The sequence below is a fragment of the Haliotis rufescens genome, unplaced genomic scaffold, assembly GCF_023055435.1.
Source record: "Haliotis rufescens isolate VD_foot unplaced genomic scaffold, xgHalRufe1.0.p SCAF_12, whole genome shotgun sequence".
In the NCBI taxonomy this organism is placed as follows: Eukaryota; Metazoa; Mollusca; class Gastropoda; order Lepetellida; family Haliotidae; genus Haliotis; species Haliotis rufescens.
This window is the reverse complement of record NW_025963802.1, coordinates 24,095,021-24,122,028: the sequence shown is the minus strand read 5'-3', so window position 1 is coordinate 24,122,028 and position 27,008 is coordinate 24,095,021.

The following is a 27,008-nucleotide window of genomic DNA, read 5'->3' as shown; positions in this document are numbered from 1 at the left end:
GACTTGGGGCCGAACTATAAATACATCAGCGATTCGGACTTTTTCACATGCATGACTTTTACGCCATGAGAGCTATTCTCAAAAGTATTAGTCTCAGAATAAAATTATTTGATGTGTGGATGCATTCTTACATGGTCGACCCTCATGAAAAAAATTGGCGCAATTGCATCAAAAATCATGACTTAAGGCCAAACTATAAATACATCAGCGATTCAGACTTTTTCACATGCATGACTTTTACGCCATGAGAGCTATTCTCAAAAGTATTAGTCTCAGAATAAAATTATTTGATGTGTGGATGCATTCTTACATGATCGACCCTCATGAAAAGAATTGGCGCAATTGCATCAAAAATCATGACTTGGGGCCGAACTATAAATACATCAGCGATTCGGACTTTTTCACATGCATGACTTTTACGCCATGAGAGCTATTCTCAAAAGTATTAGTCTCAGAATAAAATTATTTGATGTGTGGATGCATTCTTACATGGTCGACCCTCATGTAAAGAATTGGCTCAATTGCATCAAAAATCATGACTTGAGGCCAAACTATAAATACATCAGCGATTCAGACTTTTTCACATGCATGACTTTTACGCCATGAGAGCTATTCTCAAAAGTATTAGTCTCAGAATAAAATTATTTGATGTGTGGATGCATTCTTACATGGTCGACCCTCATGAAAAGAATTGGCGCAATTGCATCAAAAATCATGACTTGAGGCCAAACTATAAATACATCAGCGATTCAGACTTTTTCACATGCATGACTTTTACGCTATGAGAGCTATTCTCAAAAGTATTACTCTCAGAATAAAATTATTTGGTGTGTGAATGCATTGTAACATGGTCGACCCTCATGAAAAGAATTGGCGCAATTGCATCAAAAATCATGACTTGAGGCCGAACTATAAATACATCAGCGATTCAGACTTTTTCACATGCATGACTTTTACGCCATGAGAGCTATTCTCAAAAGTATAAGTTTGAGAATAAAAATATTTGGTGTGTGGATGCATTCTTACATGGTCGACCCTCATGAAAAACATTGGCGCAATTGCATCAAAAATCATGACTTGTGGCCGAACTATAAATACATCAGCGATTCGGACTTTTTCACATGCATGACTTTTACGCCATGAGAGCTATTCTCAAAAGTATTAGTCTCAGAATAAAATTATTTGATGTGTGGATGCATTCTTACATGATCGACCCTCATGAAAAGAATTGGCGCAATTGCATCAAAAATCATGACTTGGGGCCGAACTATAAATACATCAGCGATTCGGACTTTTTCACATGCATGACTTTTAGGCCATGAGAGCTATTCTCAAAAGTATAAGTTTCAGAATAAAATTATTTGATGTGTGGATGCATTCTTACATGGTCAACCCTCATGAAAAAAATTGGCGCAATTGCATCAAAAATCTTGACTTGTGGCCGCACTATAAATACATCAGCGATTCGGACTTTTTCACATGCATGACGTTTACGCCATGAGAGCTATTCTGAAAAGTATTAGTCTCAGAATAAAATTATTTGGTGTGTGGATTCATTCTTACATGATCGACCCTCATGAAAAGAATTGGCGCAATTGCATCAAAAATCATGACTTGTGGCCGAACTATAAATACATCAGCGATTCGGACTTTTTCACATGCATGACTTTTACGCCATGAGAGCTATTCTCAAAAGTATAAGTTTGAGAATAAAATTATTTGATGTGTGGATGCATTCTTACATGGTCAACCCTCATGAAAAAAATTGGCGCAATTGCATCAAAAATCTTGACTTGTGGCCGCACTATAAATACATCAGCGATTCGGACTTTTTCACATGCATGACGTTTACGCCATGAGAGCTATTCTGAAAAGTATTAGTCTCAGAATAAAATTATTTGGTGTGTGGATTCATTCTTACATGATCGACCCTCATGAAAAGAATTGGCGCAATTGCATCAAAAATCATGACTTGTGGCCGAACTATAAATACATCAGCGATTCGGACTTTTTCACATGCATGACTTTTACGCCATGAGAGCTATTCTCAAAAGTATTAGTCTCAGAATAAAATTATTTGATGTGTGGATGCATTCTTACATGGTCGATCCTCATGAAAAAAATTGGCGCAATTGCATCAAAAATCATGACTTAAGGCCAAACTATAAATACATCAGCGATTCAGACTTTTTCACATGCATGACTTTTACGCCATGAGAGCTATTCTCAAAAGTATTAGTCTCAGAATAAAATTATTTGATGTGTGGATGCATTCTTACATGGTCGACCCTCATGTAAAGAATTGGCGCAATTGCATCAAAAATCATGACTTGAGGCCGAACTATAAATACATCAGCGATTCGAACTTTTTGCACATGCATGACTTTTACGCCATGAGAGCTATTCTCAAAAGTATAAGTTTCAGAATAAAAACATTTGGTGTGTGGATGCATTCTTACATGGTCGACCCTCATGAAAAAAATTGGCGCAATTGCATCAAAAATCATGACTTGTGGCCGAACTATAAATACATCAGCGATTCGGACTTTTTCACATGCATGACTTTTACGCCATGAGAGCTATTCTCAAAAGTATTAGTCTCAGAATAAAATTATTTGATGTGTGGATGCATTCTTACATGGTCAACCCTCATGAAAAGAATTGGCGCAATTGCATCAAAAATCATGACTTGGGGCCGAACTATAAATACATCAGCGATTCGGACTTTTTCACATGCATGACTTTTAGGCCATGAGAGCTATTCTCAAAAGTATAAGTTTCAGAATAAAAATATTTGGTGTGTGGATGCATTCTTACATGGTCAACCCTCATGAAAAAAATTGGCGCAATTGCTTCAAAAATCTTGACTTGTGGCCGCACTATAAATACATCAGCGATTCGGACTTTTTCACATGCATGACGTTTACGCCATGAGAGCTATTCTCAAAAGTATTAGTCTCAGAATAAAATTATTTGGTGTGTGGATGCATTCTTACATGATCGACCCTCATGAAAAGAATTGGCGCAATTGCATCAAAAATCATGACTTGTGGCCGAACTATAAATACATCAGCGATTCGGACTTTTTCACATGCATGACTTTTACGCCATGAGAGCTATTCTCAAAAGTATTAGTCTCAGAATAAAATTATTTGATGTGTGGATGCATTCTTACATGGTCGATCCTCATGAAAAAAATTGGCGCAATTGCATCAAAAATCATGACTTAAGGCCAAACTATAAATACATCAGCGATTCAGACTTTTTCACATGCATGACTTTTACGCCATGAGAGCTATTCTCAAAAGTATTAGTCTCAGAATAAAATTATTTGATGTGTGGATGCATTCTTACATGATCGACCCTCATGAAAAGAATTGGCGCAATTGCATCAAAAATCATGACTTGGGGCCGAACTATAAATACATCAGCGATTCAGACTTTTTCACATGCATGACTTTTACGCCATGAGAGCTATTCTCAAAAGTATTAGTCTCAGAATAAAATTATTTGATGTGTGGATGCATTCTTACATGGTCGACCCTCATGAAAAGAATTGGCGCAATTGCATCAAAAATCATGACTTGAGGCCAAACTATAAATACATCAGCGATTCAGACTTTTTCACATGCATGACTTTTACGCTATGAGAGCTATTCTCAAAAGTATTACTCTCAGAATAAAATTATTTGGTGTGTGAATGCATTGTAACATGGTCGACCCTCATGAAAAGAATTGGCGCAATTGCATCAAAAATCATGACTTGGGGCCGAACTATAAATACATCAGCGATTCGGACTTTTTCACATGCATGACTTTTACGCCATGAGAGCTATTCTCAAAAGTATTAGTCTCAGAATAAAATTATTTGATGTGTGGATGCATTCTTACATGGTCGACCCTCATGAAAAAAATTGGCGCAATTGCATCAAAAATCATGACTTAAGGCCAAACTATAAATACATCAGCGATTCAGACTTTTTCACATGCATGACTTTTACGCCATGAGAGCTATTCTCAAAAGTATTAGTCTCAGAATAAAATTATTTGATGTGTGGATGCATTCTTACATGATCGACCCTCATGAAAAGAATTGGCGCAATTGCATCAAAAATCATGACTTGGGGCCGAACTATAAATACATCAGCGATTCGGACTTTTTCACATGCATGACTTTTACGCCATGAGAGCTATTCTCAAAAGTATTAGTCTCAGAATAAAATTATTTGATGTGTGGATGCATTCTTACATGGTCGACCCTCATGTAAAGAATTGGCTCAATTGCATCAAAAATCATGACTTAAGGCCAAACTATAAATACATCAGCGATTCAGACTTTTTCACATGCATGACTTTTACGCCATGAGAGCTATTCTCAAAAGTATTAGTCTCAGAATAAAATTATTTGATGTGTGGATGCATTCTTACATGGTCGACCCTCATGAAAAGAATTGGCGCAATTGCATCAAAAATCATGACTTGAGGCCAAACTATAAATACATCAGCGATTCAGACTTTTTCACATGCATGACTTTTACGCTATGAGAGCTATTCTCAAAAGTATTACTCTCAGAATAAAATTATTTGGTGTGTGAATGCATTGTAACATGGTCGACCCTCATGAAAAGAATTGGCGCAATTGCATCAAAAATCATGACTTGAGGCCGAACTATAAATACATCAGCGATTCAGACTTTTTCACATGCATGACTTTTACGCCATGAGAGCTATTCTCAAAAGTATAAGTTTGAGAATAAAAATATTTGGTGTGTGGATGCATTCTTACATGGTCGACCCTCATGAAAAACATTGGCGCAATTGCATCAAAAATCATGACTTGTGGCCGAACTATAAATACATCAGCGATTCGGACTTTTTCACATGCATGACTTTTACGCCATGAGAGCTATTCTCAAAAGTATTAGTCTCAGAATAAAATTATTTGATGTGTGGATGCATTCTTACATGATCGACCCTCATGAAAAGAATTGGCGCAATTGCATCAAAAATCATGACTTGGGGCCGAACTATAAATACATCAGCGATTCGGACTTTTTCACATGCATGACTTTTAGGCCATGAGAGCTATTCTCAAAAGTATAAGTTTCAGAATAAAAATATTTGGTGTGTGGATGCATTCTTACATGGTCAACCCTCATGAAAAAAATTGGCGCAATTGCTTCAAAAATCTTGACTTGTGGCCGCACTATAAATACATCAGCGATTCGGACTTTTTCACATGCATGACGTTTACGCCATGAGAGCTATTCTGAAAAGTATTAGTCTCAGAATAAAATTATTTGGTGTGTGGATGCATTCTTACATGATCGACCCTCATGAAAAGAATTGGCGCAATTGCATCAAAAATCATGACTTGTGGCCGAACTATAAATACATCAGCGATTCGGACTTTTTCACATGCATGACTTTTACGCCATGAGAGCTATTCTCAAAAGTATTAGTCTCAGAATAAAATTATTTGATGTGTGGATGCATTCTTACATGGTCGATCCTCATGAAAAAAATTGGCGCAATTGCATCAAAAATCATGACTTAAGGCCAAACTATAAATACATCAGCGATTCAGACTTTTTCACATGCATGACTTTTACGCCATGAGAGCTATTCTCAAAAGTATTAGTCTCAGAATAAAATTATTTGATGTGTGGATGCATTCTTACATGATCGACCCTCATGAAAAGAATTGGCGCAATTGCATCAAAAATCATGACTTGGGGCCGAACTATAAATACATCAGCGATTCAGACTTTTTCACATGCATGACTTTTACGCCATGAGAGCTATTCTCAAAAGTATTAGTCTCAGAATAAAATTATTTGATGTGTGGATGCATTCTTACATGGTCGACCCTCATGAAAAGAATTGGCGCAATTGCATCAAAAATCATGACTTGAGGCCAAACTATAAATACATCAGCGATTCAGACTTTTTCACATGCATGACTTTTACGCTATGAGAGCTATTCTCAAAAGTATTACTCTCAGAATAAAATTATTTGGTGTGTGAATGCATTGTAACATGGTCGACCCTCATGAAAAGAATTGGCGCAATTGCATCAAAAATCATGACTTGGGGCCGAACTATAAATACATCAGCGATTCGGACTTTTTCACATGCATGACTTTTACGCCATGAGAGCTATTCTCAAAAGTATTAGTCTCAGAATAAAATTATTTGATGTGTGGATGCATTCTTACATGGTCGACCCTCATGAAAAAAATTGGCGCAATTGCATCAAAAATCATGACTTAAGGCCAAACTATAAATACATCAGCGATTCAGACTTTTTCACATGCATGACTTTTACGCCATGAGAGCTATTCTCAAAAGTATTAGTCTCAGAATAAAATTATTTGATGTGTGGATGCATTCTTACATGGTCGACCCTCATGTAAAGAATTGGCTCAATTGCATCAAAAATCATGACTTGAGGCCAAACTATAAATACATCAGCGATTCAGACTTTTTCACATGCATGACTTTTACGCCATGAGAGCTATTCTCAAAAGTATTAGTCTCAGAATAAAATTATTTGATGTGTGGATGCATTCTTACATGGTCGACCCTCATGAAAAGAATTGGCGCAATTGCATCAAAAATCATGACTTGAGGCCAAACTATAAATACATCAGCGATTCAGACTTTTTCACATGCATGACTTTTACGCCATGAGAGCTATTCTCAAAAGTATAAGTTTGAGAATAAAAATATTTGGTGTGTGGATGCATTCTTACATGGTCGACCCTCATGAAAAACATTGGCGCAATTGCATCAAAAATCATGACTTGTGGCCGAACTATAAATACATCAGCGATTCGGACTTTTTCACATGCATGACTTTTACGCCATGAGAGCTATTCTCAAAAGTATTAGTCTCAGAATAAAATTATTTGATGTGTGGATGCATTCTTACATGATCGACCCTCATGAAAAGAATTGGCGCAATTGCATCAAAAATCATGACTTGAGGCCAAACTATAAATACATCAGCGATTCAGACTTTTTCACATGCATGACTTTTACGCCATGAGAGCTATTCTCAAAAGTATTAGTCTCAGAATAAAATTATTTGATGTGTGGATGCATTCTTACATGGTCAACCCTCATGAAAAGAATTGGCGCAATTGCATCAAAAATCATGACTTGTGGCCGAACTATAAATACATCAGCGATTCGGACTTTTTCACATGCATGACTTTTACGCCATGAGAGCTATTCTCAAAAGTATTAGTCTCAGAATAAAATTATTTGATGTGTGGATGCATTCTTACATGGTCGACCCTCATGAAAAAAATTGGCGCAATTGCATCAAAAATCATGACTTGAGGCCAAACTATAAATACATCAGCGATTCAGACTTTTTCACATGCATGACTTTTACGCCATGAGAGCTATTCTCAAAAGTATTAGTCTCAGAATAAAATTATTTGATGTGTGGATGCATTCTTACATGGTCGACCCTCATGAAAAGAATTGGCGCAATTGCATCAAAAATCATGACTTGGGGCCGAACTATAAATACATCAGCGATTCGGACTTTTTCACATGCATGACTTTTACGCCATGAGAGCTATTCTCAAAAGTATTAGTCTCAGAATAAAATTATTTGATGTGTGGATGCATTCTTACATGGTCGACCCTCATGAAAAGAATTGGCGCAATTGCATCAAAAATCATGACTTGGGGCCGAACTATAAATACATCAGCGATTCGAACTTTTTCACATGCATGACTTTTACGCCATGAGAGCTATTCTCAAAAGTATTAGTCTCAGAATAAAATTATTTGATGTGTGGATGCATTCTTACATGGTCGACCCTCATGAAAAGAATTGGCGCAATTGCATCAAAAATCATGACTTGAGGCCAAACTATAAATACATCAGCGATTCAGACTTTTTCACATGCATGACTTTTACGCTATGAGAGCTATTCTCAAAAGTATTACTCTCAGAATAAAATTATTTGGTGTGTGAATGCATTGTAACATGGTCGACCCTCATGAAAAGAATTGGCGCAATTGCATCAAAAATCATGACTTGGGGCCGAACTATAAATACATCAGCGATTCGGACTTTTTCACATGCATGACTTTTACGCCATGAGAGCTATTCTCAAAAGTATTAGTCTCAGAATAAAATTATTTGATGTGTGGATGCATTCTTACATGGTCGACCCTCATGAAAAAAATTGGCGCAATTGCATCAAAAATCATGACTTAAGGCCAAACTATAAATACATCAGCGATTCAGACTTTTTCACATGCATGACTTTTACGCCATGAGAGCTATTCTCAAAAGTATTAGTCTCAGAATAAAATTATTTGATGTGTGGATGCATTCTTACATGATCGACCCTCATGAAAAGAATTGGCGCAATTGCATCAAAAATCATGACTTGGGGCCGAACTATAAATACATCAGCGATTCGGACTTTTTCACATGCATGACTTTTACGCCATGAGAGCTATTCTCAAAAGTATTAGTCTCAGAATAAAATTATTTGATGTGTGGATGCATTCTTACATGGTCGACCCTCATGTAAAGAATTGGCTCAATTGCATCAAAAATCATGACTTGAGGCCAAACTATAAATACATCAGCGATTCAGACTTTTTCACATGCATGACTTTTACGCCATGAGAGCTATTCTCAAAAGTATTAGTCTCAGAATAAAATTATTTGATGTGTGGATGCATTCTTACATGGTCGACCCTCATGAAAAGAATTGGCGCAATTGCATCAAAAATCATGACTTGAGGCCAAACTATAAATACATCAGCGATTCAGACTTTTTCACATGCATGACTTTTACGCTATGAGAGCTATTCTCAAAAGTATTACTCTCAGAATAAAATTATTTGGTGTGTGAATGCATTGTAACATGGTCGACCCTCATGAAAAGAATTGGCGCAATTGCATCAAAAATCATGACTTGAGGCCGAACTATAAATACATCAGCGATTCAGACTTTTTCACATGCATGACTTTTACGCCATGAGAGCTATTCTCAAAAGTATAAGTTTGAGAATAAAAATATTTGGTGTGTGGATGCATTCTTACATGGTCGACCCTCATGAAAAACATTGGCGCAATTGCATCAAAAATCATGACTTGTGGCCGAACTATAAATACATCAGCGATTCGGACTTTTTCACATGCATGACTTTTACGCCATGAGAGCTATTCTCAAAAGTATTAGTCTCAGAATAAAATTATTTGATGTGTGGATGCATTCTTACATGATCGACCCTCATGAAAAGAATTGGCGCAATTGCATCAAAAATCATGACTTGAGGCCAAACTATAAATACATCAGCGATTCAGACTTTTTCACATGCATGACTTTTACGCCATGAGAGCTATTCTCAAAAGTATTAGTCTCAGAATAAAATTATTTGATGTGTGGATGCATTCTTACATGGTCAACCCTCATGAAAAGAATTGGCGCAATTGCATCAAAAATCATGACTTGTGGCCGAACTATAAATACATCAGCGATTCGGACTTTTTCACATGCATGACTTTTACGCCATGAGAGCTATTCTCAAAAGTATTAGTCTCAGAATAAAATTATTTGATGTGTGGATGCATTCTTACATGATCGACCCTCATGAAAAAAATTGGCGCAATTGCATCAAAAATCATGACTTGAGGCCAAACTATAAATACATCAGCGATTCAGACTTTTTCACATGCATGACTTTTACGCCATGAGAGCTATTCTCAAAAGTATTAGTCTCAGAATAAAATTATTTGATGTGTGGATGCATTCTTACATGGTCGACCCTCATGAAAAGAATTGGCGCAATTGCATCAAAAATCATGACTTGGGGCCGAACTATAAATACATCAGCGATTCGGACTTTTTCACATGCATGACTTTTACGCCATGAGAGCTATTCTCAAAAGTATTAGTCTCAGAATAAAATTATTTGATGTGTGGATGCATTCTTACATGGTCGACCCTCATGAAAAAAATTGGCGCAATTGCATCAAAAATCATGACTTAAGGCCAAACTATAAATACATCAGCGATTCAGACTTTTTCACATGCATGACTTTTACGCCATGAGAGCTATTCTCAAAAGTATTAGTCTCAGAATAAAATTATTTGATGTGTGGATGCATTCTTACATGATCGACCCTCATGAAAAGAATTGGCGCAATTGCATCAAAAATCATGACTTGGGGCCGAACTATAAATACATCAGCGATTCAGACTTTTTCACATGCATGACTTTTACGCCATGAGAGCTATTCTCAAAAGTATTAGTCTCAGAATAAAATTATTTGATGTGTGGATGCATTCTTACATGGTCGACCCTCATGAAAAGAATTGGCGCAATTGCATCAAAAATCATGACTTAAGGCCAAACTATAAATACATCAGCGATTCAGACTTTTTCACATGCATGACTTTTACGCTATGAGAGCTATTCTCAAAAGTATTACTCTCAGAATAAAATTATTTGGTGTGTGAATGCATTGTAACATGGTCGACCCTCATGAAAAGAATTGGCGCAATTGCATCAAAAATCATGACTTGTGGCCGAACTATAAATACATCAGCGATTCGGACTTTTTCACATGCATGACTTTTACGCCATGAGAGCTATTCTCAAAAGTATTAGTCTCAGAATAAAATTATTTGATGTGTGGATGCATTCTTACATGGTCGACCCTCATGAAAAGAATTGGCGCAATTGCATCAAAAATCATGACTTGGGGCCGAACTATAAATACATCAGCGATTCGGACTTTTTCACATGCATGACTTTTACGCCATGAGAGCTATTCTCAAAAGTATTAGTCTCAGAATAAAATTATTTGATGTGTGGATGCATTCTTACATGGTCGACCCTCATGAAAAACATTGGCGCAATTGCATCAAAAATCATGACTTAAGGCCAAACTATAAATACATCAGCGATTCAGACTTTTTCACATGCATGACTTTTACGCCATGAGAGCTATTCTCAAAAGTATTAGTCTCAGAATAAAATTATTTGATGTGTGGATGCATTCTTACATGATCGACCCTCATGAAAAGAATTGGCGCAATTGCATCAAAAATCATGACTTGGGGCCGAACTATAAATACATCAGCGATTCGGACTTTTTCACATGCATGACTTTTACGCCATGAGAGCTATTCTCAAAAGTATTAGTCTCAGAATAAAATTATTTGATGTGTGGATGCATTCTTACATGGTCGACCCTCATGTAAAGAATTGGCTCAATTGCATCAAAAATCATGACTTGAGGCCAAACTATAAATACATCAGCGATTCAGACTTTTTCACATGCATGACTTTTACGCCATGAGAGCTATTCTCAAAAGTATTAGTCTCAGAATAAAATTATTTGATGTGTGGATGCATTCTTACATGGTCGACCCTCATGAAAAGAATTGGCGCAATTGCATCAAAAATCATGACTTAAGGCCAAACTATAAATACATCAGCGATTCAGACTTTTTCACATGCATGACTTTTACGCTATGAGAGCTATTCTCAAAAGTATTAGTCTCAGAATAAAATTATTTGGTGTGTGAATGCATTGTAACATGGTCGACCCTCATGAAAAGAATTGGCGCAATTGCATCAAAAATCATGACTTGAGGCCGAACTATAAATACATCAGCGATTCGGACTTTTTCACATGCATGACTTTTACGCCATGAGAGCTATTCTCAAAAGTATAAGTTTGAGAATAAAAATATTTGGTGTGTGGATGCATTCTTACATGGTCGACCCTCATGAAAAACATTGGCGCAATTGCATCAAAAATCATGACTTGTGGCCGAACTATAAATACATCAGCGATTCGGACTTTTTCACATGCATGACTTTTACGCCATGAGAGCTATTCTCAAAAGTATTAGTCTCAGAATAAAATTATTTGATGTGTGGATGCATTCTTACATGATCGACCCTCATGAAAAGAATTGGCGCAATTGCATCAAAAATCATGACTTGAGGCCAAACTATAAATACATCAGCGATTCAGACTTTTTCACATGCATGACTTTTACGCCATGAGAGCTATTCTCAAAAGTATTAGTCTCAGAATAAAATTATTTGATGTGTGGATGCATTCTTACATGGTCAACCCTCATGAAAAGAATTGGCGCAATTGCATCAAAAATCATGACTTGGGGCCGAACTATAAATACATCAGCGATTCGGACTTTTTCACATGCATGACTTTTACGCCATGAGAGCTATTCTCAAAAGTATTAGTCTCAGAATAAAATTATTTGATGTGTGGATGCATTCTTACATGGTCGACCCTCATGAAAAAAATTGGCGCAATTGCATCAAAAATCATGACTTGAGGCCAAACTATAAATACATCAGCGATTCAGACTTTTTCACATGCATGACTTTTACGCCATGAGAGCTATTCTCAAAAGTATTAGTCTCAGAATAAAATTATTTGATGTGTGGATGCATTCTTACATGGTCGACCCTCATGAAAAGAATTGGCGCAATTGCATCAAAAATCATGACTTGAGGCCAAACTATAAATACATCAGCGATTCAGACTTTTTCACATGCATGACTTTTACGCTATGAGAGCTATTCTCAAAAGTATTACTCTCAGAATAAAATTATTTGGTGTGTGAATGCATTGTAACATGGTCGACCCTCATGAAAAGAATTGGCGCAATTGCATCAAAAATCATGACTTGGGGCCGAACTATAAATACATCAGCGATTCGGACTTTTTCACATGCATGACTTTTACGCCATGAGAGCTATTCTCAAAAGTATAAGTTTCAGAATAAAAATATTTGGTGTGTGGATGCATTCTTACATGGTCGACCCTCATGAAAAACATTGGCGCAATTGCATCAAAAATTATGACTTGAGGCCGAACTATAAATACATCAGCGATTCGGACTTTTTCACATGCATGACTTTTACGCCATGAGAGCTATTCTCAAAAGTATTAGTCTCAGAATAAAATTATTTGATGTGTGGATGCATTCTTACATGGTCGACCCTCATGAAAAAAATTGGCGCAATTGCATCAAAAATTATGACTTAAGGCCAAACTATAAATACATCAGCGATTCAGACTTTTTCACATGCATGACTTTTACGCCATGAGAGCTATTCTCAAAAGTATTAGTCTCAGAATAAAATTATTTGATGTGTGGATGCATTCTTACATGGTCGACCCTCATGAAAAGAATTGGCGCAATTGCATCAAAAATCATGACTTGAGGCCAAACTATAAATACATCAGCGATTCAGACTTTTTCACATGCATGACTTTTACGCCATGAGAGCTATTCTCAAAAGTATTAGTCTCAGAATAAAATTATTTGATGTGTGGATGCATTCTTACATGGTCGACCCTCATGAAAAGAATTGGCGCAATTGCATCAAAAATCATGACTTGAGGCCAAACTATAAATACATCAGCGATTCAGACTTTTTCACATGCATGACTTTTACGCTATGAGAGCTATTCTCAAAAGTATTACTCTCAGAATAAAATTATTTGGTGTGTGAATGCATTGTAACATGGTCGACCCTCATGAAAAGAATTGGCGCAATTGCATCAAAAATCATGACTTGGGGCCGAACTATAAATACATCAGCGATTCGGACTTTTTCACATGCATGACTTTTACGCCATGAGAGCTATTCTCAAAAGTATAAGTTTCAGAATAAAAATATTTGGTGTGTGGATGCATTCTTACATGGTCGACCCTCATGAAAAACATTGGCGCAATTGCATCAAAAATTATGACTTGAGGCCGAACTATAAATACATCAGCGATTCGGACTTTTTCACATGCATGACTTTTACGCCATGAGAGCTATTCTCAAAAGTATTAGTCTCAGAATAAAATTATTTGATGTGTGGATGCATTCTTACATGGTCGACCCTCATGAAAAAAATTGGCGCAATTGCATCAAAAATTATGACTTAAGGCCAAACTATAAATACATCAGCGATTCAGACTTTTTCACATGCATGACTTTTACGCCATGAGAGCTATTCTCAAAAGTATTAGTCTCAGAATAAAATTATTTGATGTGTGGATGCATTCTTACATGGTCGACCCTCATGAAAAGAATTGGCGCAATTGCATCAAAAATCATGACTTGAGGCCAAACTATAAATACATCAGCGATTCAGACTTTTTCACATGCATGACTTTTACGCCATGAGAGCTATTCTCAAAAGTATTAGTCTCAGAATAAAATTATTTGATGTGTGGATGCATTCTTACATGGTCGACCCTCATGAAAAGAATTGGCGCAATTGCATCAAAAATCATGACTTGAGGCCAAACTATAAATACATCAGCGATTCAGACTTTTTCACATGCATGACTTTTACGCTATGAGAGCTATTCTCAAAAGTATTACTCTCAGAATAAAATTATTTGGTGTGTGAATGCATTGTAACATGGTCGACCCTCATGAAAAGAATTGGCGCAATTGCATCAAAAATCATGACTTGGGGCCGAACTATAAATACATCAGCGATTCGGACTTTTTCACATGCATGACTTTTACGCCATGAGAGCTATTCTCAAAAGTATAAGTTTCAGAATAAAAATATTTGGTGTGTGGATGCATTCTTACATGGTCGACCCTCATGAAAAACATTGGCGCAATTGCATCAAAAATTATGACTTGAGGCCGAACTATAAATACATCAGCGATTCGGACTTTTTCACATGCATGACTTTTACGCCATGAGAGCTATTCTCAAAAGTATTAGTCTCAGAATAAAATTATTTGATGTGTGGATGCATTCTTACATGGTCGACCCTCATGAAAAGAATTGGCGCAATTGCATCAAAAATCATGACTTGAGGCCAAACTATAAATACATCAGCGATTCAGACTTTTTCACATGCATGACTTTTACGCCATGAGAGCTATTCTCAAAAGTATTAGTCTCAGAATAAAATTATTTGATGTGTGGATGCATTCTTACATGGTCGACCCTCATGAAAAGAATTGGCGCAATTGCATCAAAAATCATGACTTGAGGCCAAACTATAAATACATCAGCGATTCAGACTTTTTCACATGCATGACTTTTACGCTATGAGAGCTATTCTCAAAAGTATTACTCTCAGAATAAAATTATTTGGTGTGTGAATGCATTGTAACATGGTCGACCCTCATGAAAAGAATTGGCGCAATTGCATCAAAAATCATGACTTGGGGCCGAACTATAAATACATCAGCGATTCGGACTTTTTCACATGCATGACTTTTACGCCATGAGAGCTATTCTCAAAAGTATAAGTTTCAGAATAAAAATATTTGATGTGTGGATGCATTCTTACATGGTCGACCCTCATGAAAAACATTGGCGCAATTGCATCAAAAATTATGACTTGAGGCCGAACTATAAATACATCAGCGATTCGGACTTTTTCACATGCATGACTTTTACGCCATGAGAGCTATTCTCAAAAGTATTAGTCTCAGAATAAAATTATTTGATGTGTGGATGCATTCTTACATGGTCGACCCTCATGAAAAAAATTGGCGCAATTGCATCAAAAATTATGACTTAAGGCCAAACTATAAATACATCAGCGATTCAGACTTTTTCACATGCATGACTTTTACGCCATGAGAGCTATTCTCAAAAGTATTAGTCTCAGAATAAAATTATTTGATGTGTGGATGCATTCTTACATGGTCGACCCTCATGTAAAGAATTGGCGCAATTGCATCAAAAATCATGACTTGAGGCCGAACTATAAATACATCAGCGATTCGGACTTTTTCACATGCATGACTTTTACGCCATGAGAGCTATTCTCAAAAGTATTAGTCTCAGAATAAAATTATTTGATGTGTGGATGCATTCTTACATGATCGACCCTCATGAAAAAAAATGGCGCAATTGCATCAAAAATCATGACTTGAGGCCAAACTATAAATACATCAGCGATTCGAACTTTTTTCACATGCATGACTTTTACGCCATGAGAGCTATTCTCAAAAGTATTAGTCTCAGAATAAAATTATTTGATGTGTGGATGCATTCTTACATGATCGACCCTCATGAAAAGAATTGGCGCAATTGCATCAAAAATCATGACTTGAGGCCGAACTATAAATACATCAGCGATTCGGACTTTTTCACATGCATGACTTTTACGCCATGAGAGCTATTCTCAAAAGTATTAGTCTCAGAATAAAATTATTTGATGTATGGATGCATTCTTACATGGTCGACCCTCATGAAAAGAATTGGCGCAATTGCATCAAAAATCATGACTTGGGGCCGAACTATAAATACATCAGCGATTCGGACTTTTTCACATGCATGACTTTTACGCCATGAGAGCTATTCTCAAAAGTATTAGTCTCAGAATAAAATTATTTGATGTGTGGATGCATTCTTACATGGTCGACCCTCATGAAAAGAATTGGCGCAATTGCATCAAAAATCATGACTTGGGGCCGAACTATAAATACATCAGCGATTCGAACTTTTTGCACATGCATGACTTTTACGCCATGAGAGCTATTCTCAAAAGTATAAGTTTCAGGATAAAAATATTTGGTGTGTGGATGCATTCTTACATGGTCGACCCTCATGAAAAAAATTGGCGCAATTGCATCAAAAATTATGACTTGAGGCCGAACTATAAATACATCAGCGATTCGGACTTTTTCACATGCATGACTTTTACGCCATGAGAGCTATTCTCAAAAGTATTAGTCTCAGAATAAAATTATTTGATGTGTGGATGCATTCTTACATGGTCGACCCTCATGAAAAGAATTGGCGCAATTGCATCAAAAATCATGACTTGAGGCCGAACTATAAATACATCAGCGATTCGGACTTTTTCACATGCATGACTTTTACGCCATGAGAGCTATTCTCAAAAGTATTAGTCTTAGAATAAAATTATTTGATGTGTGGATGCATTCTTACATGGTCGACCCTCATGAAAAGAATTGGCGCAATTGCATCAAAAATCATGACTTGTGGCCGAACTATAAATACATCAGCGATTCGAACTTTTTGCACATGCATGACTTTTACGCCATGAGAGCTATTCTCAAAAGTATAAGTTTCAGAATAAAAATATTTGATGTGTGGATGCATTCTTACATGGTCGACCCTCATGAAAAAAATTGGCGCAATTGCATCAAAAATTATGACTTGAGGCCAAACTATAAATACATCAGCGATTCGGACTTTTTCACATGCATGACTTTTACGCCATGAGAGCTATTCTCAAAAGTATTAGTCTCAGAATAAAATTATTTGATGTGTGGATGCATTCTTACATGATCGACCCTCATGAAAAGAATTGGCGCAATTGCATCAAAAATCATGACTTGGGGCCGAACTATAAATACATCAGCGATTCGGACTTTTTCACATGCATGACTTTTACGCCATGAGAGCTATTCTCAAAAGTATTAGTCTCAGAATAAAATTATTTGATGTGTGGATGCATTCTTACATGGTCGACCCTCATGTAAAGAATTGGCGCAATTGCATCAAAAATCATGACTTGAGGCCGAACTATAAATACATCAGCGATTCGGACTTTTTCACATGCATGACTTTTACGCCATGAGAGCTATTCTCAAAAGTATTAGTCTTAGAATAAAATTATTTGATGTGTGGATGCATTCTTACATGATCGACCCTCATGAAAAAAAATGGCGCAATTGCATCAAAAATCATGACTTGAGGCCAAACTATAAATACATCAGCGATTCGAACTTTTTTCACATGCATGACTTTTACGCCATGAGAGCTATTCTCAAAAGTATTAGTCTCAGAATAAAATTATTTGATGTGTGGATGCATTCTTACATGATCGACCCTCATGAAAAGAATTGGCGCAATTGCATCAAAAATCATGACTTGAGGCCGAACTATAAATACATCAGCGATTCGGACTTTTTCACATGCATGACTTTTACGCCATGAGAGCTATTCTCAAAAGTATTAGTCTCAGAATAAAATTATTTGATGTATGGATGCATTCTTACATGGTCGACCCTCATGAAAACAATTGGCGCAATTGCATCAAAAATCATGACTTGGGGCCGAACTATAAATACATCAGCGATTCGGACTTTTTCACATGCATGACTTTTAGGCCATGAGAGCTATTCTCAAAAGTATTAGTCTCAGAATAAAATTATTTGATGTGTGGATGCATTCTTACATGGTCGACCCTCATGAAAAGAATTGGCGCAATTGCATCAAAAATCATGACTTGGGGCCGAACTATAAATACATCAGCGATTCGAACTTTTTGCACATGCATGACTTTTACGCCATGAGAGCTATTCTCAAAAGTATAAGTTTCAGGATAAAAATATTTGGTGTGTGGATGCATTCTTACATGGTCGACCCTCATGAAAAGAATTGGCGCAATTGCATCAAAAATTATGACTTGAGGCCGAACTATAAATACATCAGCGATTCGGACTTTTTCACATGCATGACTTTTACGCCATGAGAGCTATTCTCAAAAGTATTAGTCTCAGAATAAAATTATTTGATGTGTGGATGCATTCTTACATGGTCGACCCTCATGAAAAGAATTGGCGCAATTGCATCAAAAATCATGACTTGAGGCCGAACTATAAATACATCAGCGATTCGGACTTTTTCACATGCATGACTTTTACGCCATGAGAGCTATTCTCAAAAGTATTAGTCTTAGAATAAAATTATTTGATGTGTGGATGCATTCTTACATGGTCGACCCTCATGAAAAAAATTGGCGCAATTGCATCAAAAATTATGACTTAAGGCCAAACTATAAATACATCAGCGATTCAGACTTTTTCACATGCATGACTTTTACGCCATGAGAGCTATTCTCAAAAGTATTAGTCTCAGAATAAAATTATTTGATGTGTGGATGCATTCTTACATGGTCGACCCTCATGAAAAGAATTGGCGCAATTGCATCAAAAATCATGACTTGAGGCCAAACTATAAATACATCAGCGATTCAGACTTTTTCACATGCATGACTTTTACGCCATGAGAGCTATTCTCAAAAGTATTAGTCTCAGAATAAAATTATTTGATGTGTGGATGCATTCTTACATGGTCGACCCTCATGAAAAGAATTGGCGCAATTGCATCAAAAATCATGACTTGAGGCCAAACTATAAATACATCAGCGATTCAGACTTTTTCACATGCATGACTTTTACGCTATGAGAGCTATTCTCAAAAGTATTACTCTCAGAATAAAATTATTTGGTGTGTGAATGCATTGTAACATGGTCGACCCTCATGAAAAGAATTGGCGCAATTGCATCAAAAATCATGACTTGGGGCCGAACTATAAATACATCAGCGATTCGGACTTTTTCACATGCATGACTTTTACGCCATGAGAGCTATTCTCAAAAGTATAAGTTTCAGAATAAAAATATTTGGTGTGTGGATGCATTCTTACATGGTCGACCCTCATGAAAAACATTGGCGCAATTGCATCAAAAATTATGACTTGAGGCCGAACTATAAATACATCAGCGATTCGGACTTTTTCACATGCATGACTTTTACGCCATGAGAGCTATTCTCAAAAGTATTAGTCTCAGAATAAAATTATTTGATGTGTGGATGCATTCTTACATGGTCGACCCTCATGAAAAAAATTGGCGCAATTGCATCAAAAATTATGACTTAAGGCCAAACTATAAATACATCAGCGATTCAGACTTTTTCACATGCATGACTTTTACGCCATGAGAGCTATTCTCAAAAGTATTAGTCTCAGAATAAAATTATTTGATGTGTGGATGCATTCTTACATGGTCGACCCTCATGTAAAGAATTGGCGCAATTGCATCAAAAATCATGACTTGAGGCCGAACTATAAATACATCAGCGATTCGGACTTTTTCACATGCATGACTTTTACGCCATGAGAGCTATTCTCAAAAGTATTAGTCTCAGAATAAAATTATTTGATGTGTGGATGCATTCTTACATGATCGACCCTCATGAAAAAAAATGGCGCAATTGCATCAAAAATCATGACTTGAGGCCAAACTATAAATACATCAGCGATTCGAACTTTTTTCACATGCATGACTTTTACGCCATGAGAGCTATTCTCAAAAGTATTAGTCTCAGAATAAAATTATTTGATGTGTGGATGCATTCTTACATGATCGACCCTCATGAAAAGAATTGGCGCAATTGCATCAAAAATCATGACTTGAGGCCGAACTATAAATACATCAGCGATTCGGACTTTTTCACATGCATGACTTTTACGCCATGAGAGCTATTCTCAAAAGTATTAGTCTCAGAATAAAATTATTTGATGTATGGATGCATTCTTACATGGTCGACCCTCATGAAAAGAATTGGCGCAATTGCATCAAAAATCATGACTTGGGGCCGAACTATAAATACATCAGCGATTCGGACTTTTTCACATGCATGACTTTTACGCCATGAGAGCTATTCTCAAAAGTATTAGTCTCAGAATAAAATTATTTGATGTGTGGATGCATTCTTACATGGTCGACCCTCATGAAAAGAATTGGCGCAATTGCATCAAAAATCATGACTTGGGGCCGAACTATAAATACATCAGCGATTCGAACTTTTTGCACATGCATGACTTTTACGCCATGAGAGCTATTCTCAAAAGTATTAGTCTCAGAATAAAATTATTTGATGTGTGGATGCATTCTTACATGATCGACCCTCATGAAAAGAATTGGCGCAATTGCATCAAAAATCATGACTTGAGGCCGAACTATAAATACATCAGCGATTCGGACTTTTTCACATGCATGACTTTTACGCCATGAGAGCTATTCTCAAAAGTATTAGTCTCAGAATAAAATTATTTGATGTATGGATGCATTCTTACATGGTCGACCCTCATGAAAAGAATTGGCGCAATTGCATCAAAAATCATGACTTGGGGCCGAACTATAAATACATCAGCGATTCGGACTTTTTCACATGCATGACTTTTACGCCATGAGAGCTATTCTCAAAAGTATTAGTCTCAGAATAAAATTATTTGATGTGTGGATGCATTCTTACATGGTCGACCCTCATGAAAAGAATTGGCGCAATTGCATCAAAAATCATGACTTGGGGCCGAACTATAAATACATCAGCGATTCGAACTTTTTGCACATGCATGACTTTTACGCCATGAGAGCTATTCTCAAAAGTATAAGTTTCAGGATAAAAATATTTGGTGTGTGGATGCATTCTTACATGGTCGACCCTCATGAAAAAAATTGGCGCAATTGCATCAAAAATTATGACTTGAGGCCGAACTATAAATACATCAGCGATTCGGACTTTTTCACATGCATGACTTTTACGCCATGAGAGCTATTCTCAAAAGTATTAGTCTCAGAATAAAATTATTTGATGTGTGGATGCATTCTTACATGGTCGACCCTCATGAAAAGAATTGGCGCAATTGCATCAAAAATCATGACTTGAGGCCGAACTATAAATACATCAGCGATTCGGACTTTTTCACATGCATGACTTTTACGCCATGAGAGCTATTCTCAAAAGTATTAGTCTTAGAATAAAATTATTTGATGTGTGGATGCATTCTTACATGGTCGACCCTCATGAAAAGAATTGGCGCAATTGCATCAAAAATCATGACTTGTGGCCGAACTATAAATACATCAGCGATTCGAACTTTTTGCACATGCATGACTTTTACGCCATGAGAGCTATTCTCAAAAGTATAAGTTTCAGAATAAAAATATTTGATGTGTGGATGCATTCTTACATGGTCGACCCTCATGAAACAAATTGGCGCAATTGCATCAAAAATTATGACTTGAGGCCGAACTATAAATACATCAGCGATTCGGACTTTTTCACATGCATGACTTTTACGCCATGAGAGCTATTCTCAAAAGTATTAGTCTCAGAATAAAATTATTTGATGTGTGGATGCATTCTTACATGATCGACCCTCATGAAAAGAATTGGCGCAATTGCATCAAAAATCATGACTTGGGGCCGAACTATAAATACATCAGCGATTCGGACTTTTTCACATGCATGACTTTTACGCCATGAGAGCTATTCTCAAAAGTATTAGTCTCAGAATAAAATTATTTGATGTGTGGATGCATTCTTACATGGTCGACCCTCATGTAAAGAATTGGCGCAATTGCATCAAAAATCATGACTTGAGGCCGAACTATAAATACATCAGCGATTCGGACTTTTTCACATGCATGACTTTTACGCCATGAGAGCTATTCTCAAAAGTATTAGTCTCAGAATAAAATTATTTGATGTGTGGATGCATTCTTACATGATCGACCCTCATGAAAATAAATGGCGCAATTGCATCAAAAATCATGACTTGAGGCCAAACTATAAATACATCAGCGATTCGAACTTTTTTCACATGCATGACTTTTACGCCATGAGAGCTATTCTCAAAAGTATTAGTCTCAGAATAAAATTATTTGATGTGTGGATGCATTCTTACATGATCGACCCTCATGAAAAGAATTGGCGCAATTGCATCAAAAATCATGACTTGAGGCCGAACTATAAATACATCAGCGATTCGGACTTTTTCACATGCATGACTTTTACGCCATGAGAGCTATTCTCAAAAGTATTAGTCTCAGAATAAAATTATTTGATGTATGGATGCATTCTTACATGGTCGACCCTCATGAAAACAATTGGCGCAATTGCATCAAAAATCATGACTTGGGGCCGAACTATAAATACATCAGCGATTCGGACTTTTTCACATGCATGACTTTTAGGCCATGAGAGCTATTCTCAAAAGTATTAGTCTCAGAATAAAATTATTTGATGTGTGGATGCATTCTTACATGGTCGACCCTCATGAAAAGAATTGGCGCAATTGCATCAAAAATCATGACTTGGGGCCGAACTATAAATACATCAGCGATTCGAACTTTTTGCACATGCATGACTTTTACGCCATGAGAGCTATTCTCAAAAGTATAAGTTTCAGGATAAAAATATTTGGTGTGTGGATGCATTCTTACATGGTCGACCCTCATGAAAAGAATTGGCGCAATTGCATCAAAAATTATGATTTGAGGCCGAACTATAAATACATCAGCGATTCGGACTTTTTCACATGCATGACTTTTACGCCATGAGAGCTATTCTCAAAAGTATTAGTCTCAGAATAAAATTATTTGATGTGTGGATGCATTCTTACATGGTCGACCCTCATGAAAAGAATTGGCGCAATTGCATCAAAAATCATGACTTGAGGCCGAACTATAAATACATCAGCGATTCGGACTTTTTCACATGCATGACTTTTACGCCATGAGAGCTATTCTCAAAAGTATTAGTCTTAGAATAAAATTATTTGATGTGTGGATGCATTCTTACATGGTCGACCCTCATGAAAAGAATTGGCGCAATTGCATCAAAAATCATGACTTGGGGCCGAACTATAAATACATCAGCGATTCGAACTTTTTGCACATGCATGACTTTTACGCCATGAGAGCTATTCTCAAAAGTATAAGTTTCAGAATAAAAATATTTGATGTGTGGATGCATTCTTACATGGTCGACCCTCATGAAAAAAATTGGCGCAATTGCATCAAAAATTATGACTTGAGGCCGAACTATAAATACATCAGCGATTCGGACTTTTTCACATGCATGACTTTTACGCCATGAGAGCTATTCTCAAAAGTATTAGTCTCAGAATAAAATTATTTGATGTGTGGATGCATTCTTACATGATCGACCCTCATGAAAAGAATTGGCGCAATTGCATCAAAAATCATGACTTGGGGCCGAACTATAAATACATCAGCGATTCGGACTTTTTCACATGCATGACTTTTACGCCATGAGAGCTATTCTCAAAAGTATTAGTCTCAGAATAAAATTATTTGATGTGTGGATGCATTCTTACATGGTCGACCCTCATGAAAAGAATTGGCGCAATTGCATCAAAAATCATGACTTGAGGCCGAACTATAAATACATCAGCGATTCGGACTTTTTCACATGCATGACTTTTACGCCATGAGAGCTATTCTCAAAAGTATTAGTCTTAGAATAAAATTATTTGATGTGTGGATGCATTCTTACATGATCGACCCTCATGAAAAAAAATGGCGCAATTGCATCAAAAATCATGACTTGAGGCCGAACTATAAATACATCAGCGATTCGAACTTTTTGCAAATGCATGACTTTTACGCCATGAGAGCTATTCTCAAAAGTATTAGTCTCAGAATAAAATTATTTGATGTGTGGATGCATTCTTACATGGTCGACCCTCATGTAAAGAATTGGCGCAATTGCATCAAAAATCATGACTTGAGGCCGAACTATAAATACATCAGCGATTCGGACTTTTTCACATGCATGACTTTTACGCCATGAGAGCTATTCTCAAAAGTATTAGTCTCAGAATAAAATTATTTGATGTGTGGATGCATTCTTACATGATCGACCCTCATGAAAAAAAATGGCGCAATTGCATCAAAAATCATGACTTGAGGCCAAACTATAAATACATCAGCGATTCGAACTTTTTTCACATGCATGACTTTTACGCCATGAGAGCTATTCTCAAAAGTATTAGTCTCAGAATAAAATTATTTGATGTGTGGATGCATTCTTACATGATCGACCCTCATGAAAAGAATTGGCGCAATTGCATCAAAAATCATGACTTGAGGCCGAACTATAAATACATCAGCGATTCGGACTTTTTCACATGCATGACTTTTACGCCATGAGAGCTATTCTCAAAAGTATTAGTCTCAGAATAAAATTATTTGATGTATGGATGCATTCTTACATGGTCGACCCTCATGAAAAGAATTGGCGCAATTGCATCAAAAATCATGACTTGGGGCCGAACTATAAATACATCAGCGATTCGGACTTTTTCACATGCATGACTTTTACGCCATGAGAGCTATTCTCAAAAGTATTAGTCTCAGAATAAAATTATTTGATGTGTGGATGCATTCTTACATGGTCGACCCTCATGTAAAGAATTGGCGCAATTGCATCAAAAATCATGACTTGAGGCCGAACTATAAATACATCAGCGATTCGGACTTTTTCACATGCATGACTTTTACGCCATGAGAGCTATTCTCAAAAGTATTAGTCTTAGAATAAAATTATTTGATGTGTGGATGCATTCTTACATGATCGACCCTCATGAAAAAAAATGGCGCAATTGCATCAAAAATCATGACTTGAGGCCAAACTATAAATACATCAGCGATTCGAACTTTTTTCACATGCATGACTTTTACGCCATGAGAGCTATTCTCAAAAGTATTAGTCTCAGAATAAAATTATTTGATGTGTGGATGCATTCTTACATGATCGACCCTCATGAAAAGAATTGGCGCAATTGCATCAAAAATCATGACTTGAGGCCGAACTATAAATACATCAGCGATTCGGACTTTTTCACATGCATGACTTTTACGCCATGAGAGCTATTCTCAAAAGTATTAGTCTCAGAATAAAATTATTTGATGTATGGATGCATTCTTACATGGTCGACCCTCATGAAAACAATTGGCGCAATTGCATCAAAAATCATGACTTGGGGCCGAACTATAAATACATCAGCGATTCGGACTTTTTCACATGCATGACTTTTAGGCCATGAGAGCTATTCTCAAAAGTATTAGTCTCAGAATAAAATTATTTGATGTGTGGATGCATTCTTACATGGTCGACCCTCATGAAAAGAATTGGCGCAATTGCATCAAAAATCATGACTTGGGGCCGAACTATAAATACATCAGCGATTCGAACTTTTTGCACATGCATGACTTTTACGCCATGAGAGCTATTCTCAAAAGTATAAGTTTCAGGATAAAAATATTTGGTGTGTGGATGCATTCTTACATGGTCGACCCTCATGAAAAGAATTGGCGCAATTGCATCAAAAATTATGACTTGAGGCCGAACTATAAATACATCAGCGATTCGGACTTTTTCACATGCATGACTTTTACGCCATGAGAGCTATTCTCAAAAGTATTAGTCTCAGAATAAAATTATTTGATGTGTGGATGCATTCTTACATGGTCGACCCTCATGAAAAGAATTGGCGCAATTGCATCAAAAATCATGACTTGAGGCCGAACTATAAATACATCAGCGATTCGGACTTTTTCACATGCATGACTTTTACGCCATGAGAGCTATTCTCAAAAGTATTAGTCTTAGAATAAAATTATTTGATGTGTGGATGCATTCTTACATGGTCGACCCTCATGAAAAGAATTGGCGCAATTGCATCAAAAATCATGACTTGGGGCCGAACTATAAATACATCAGCGATTCGAACTTTTTGCACATGCATGACTTTTACGCCATGAGAGCTATTCTCAAAAGTATAAGTTTCAGAATAAAAATATTTGATGTGTGGATGCATTCTTACATGGTCGACCCTCATGAAAAAAATTGGCGCAATTGCATCAAAAATTATGACTTGAGGCCGAACTATAAATACATCAGCGATTCGGACTTTTTCACATGCATGACTTTTACGCCATGAGAGCTATTCTCAAAAGTATTAGTCTCAGAATAAAATTATTTGATGTGTGGATGCATTCTTACATGATCGACCCTCATGAAAAGAATTGGCGCAATTGCATCAAAAATCATGACTTGGGGCCGAACTATAAATACATCAGCGATTCGGACTTTTTCACATGCATGACTTTTACGCCATGAGAGCTATTCTCAAAAGTATTAGTCTCAGAATAAAATTATTTGATGTGTGGATGCATTCTTACATGGTCGACCCTCATGAAAAGAATTGGCGCAATTGCATCAAAAATCATGACTTGAGGCCGAACTATAAATACATCAGCGATTCGGACTTTTTCACATGCATGACTTTTACGCCATGAGAGCTATTCTCAAAAGTATTAGTCTTAGAATAAAATTATTTGATGTGTGGATGCATTCTTACATGATCGAC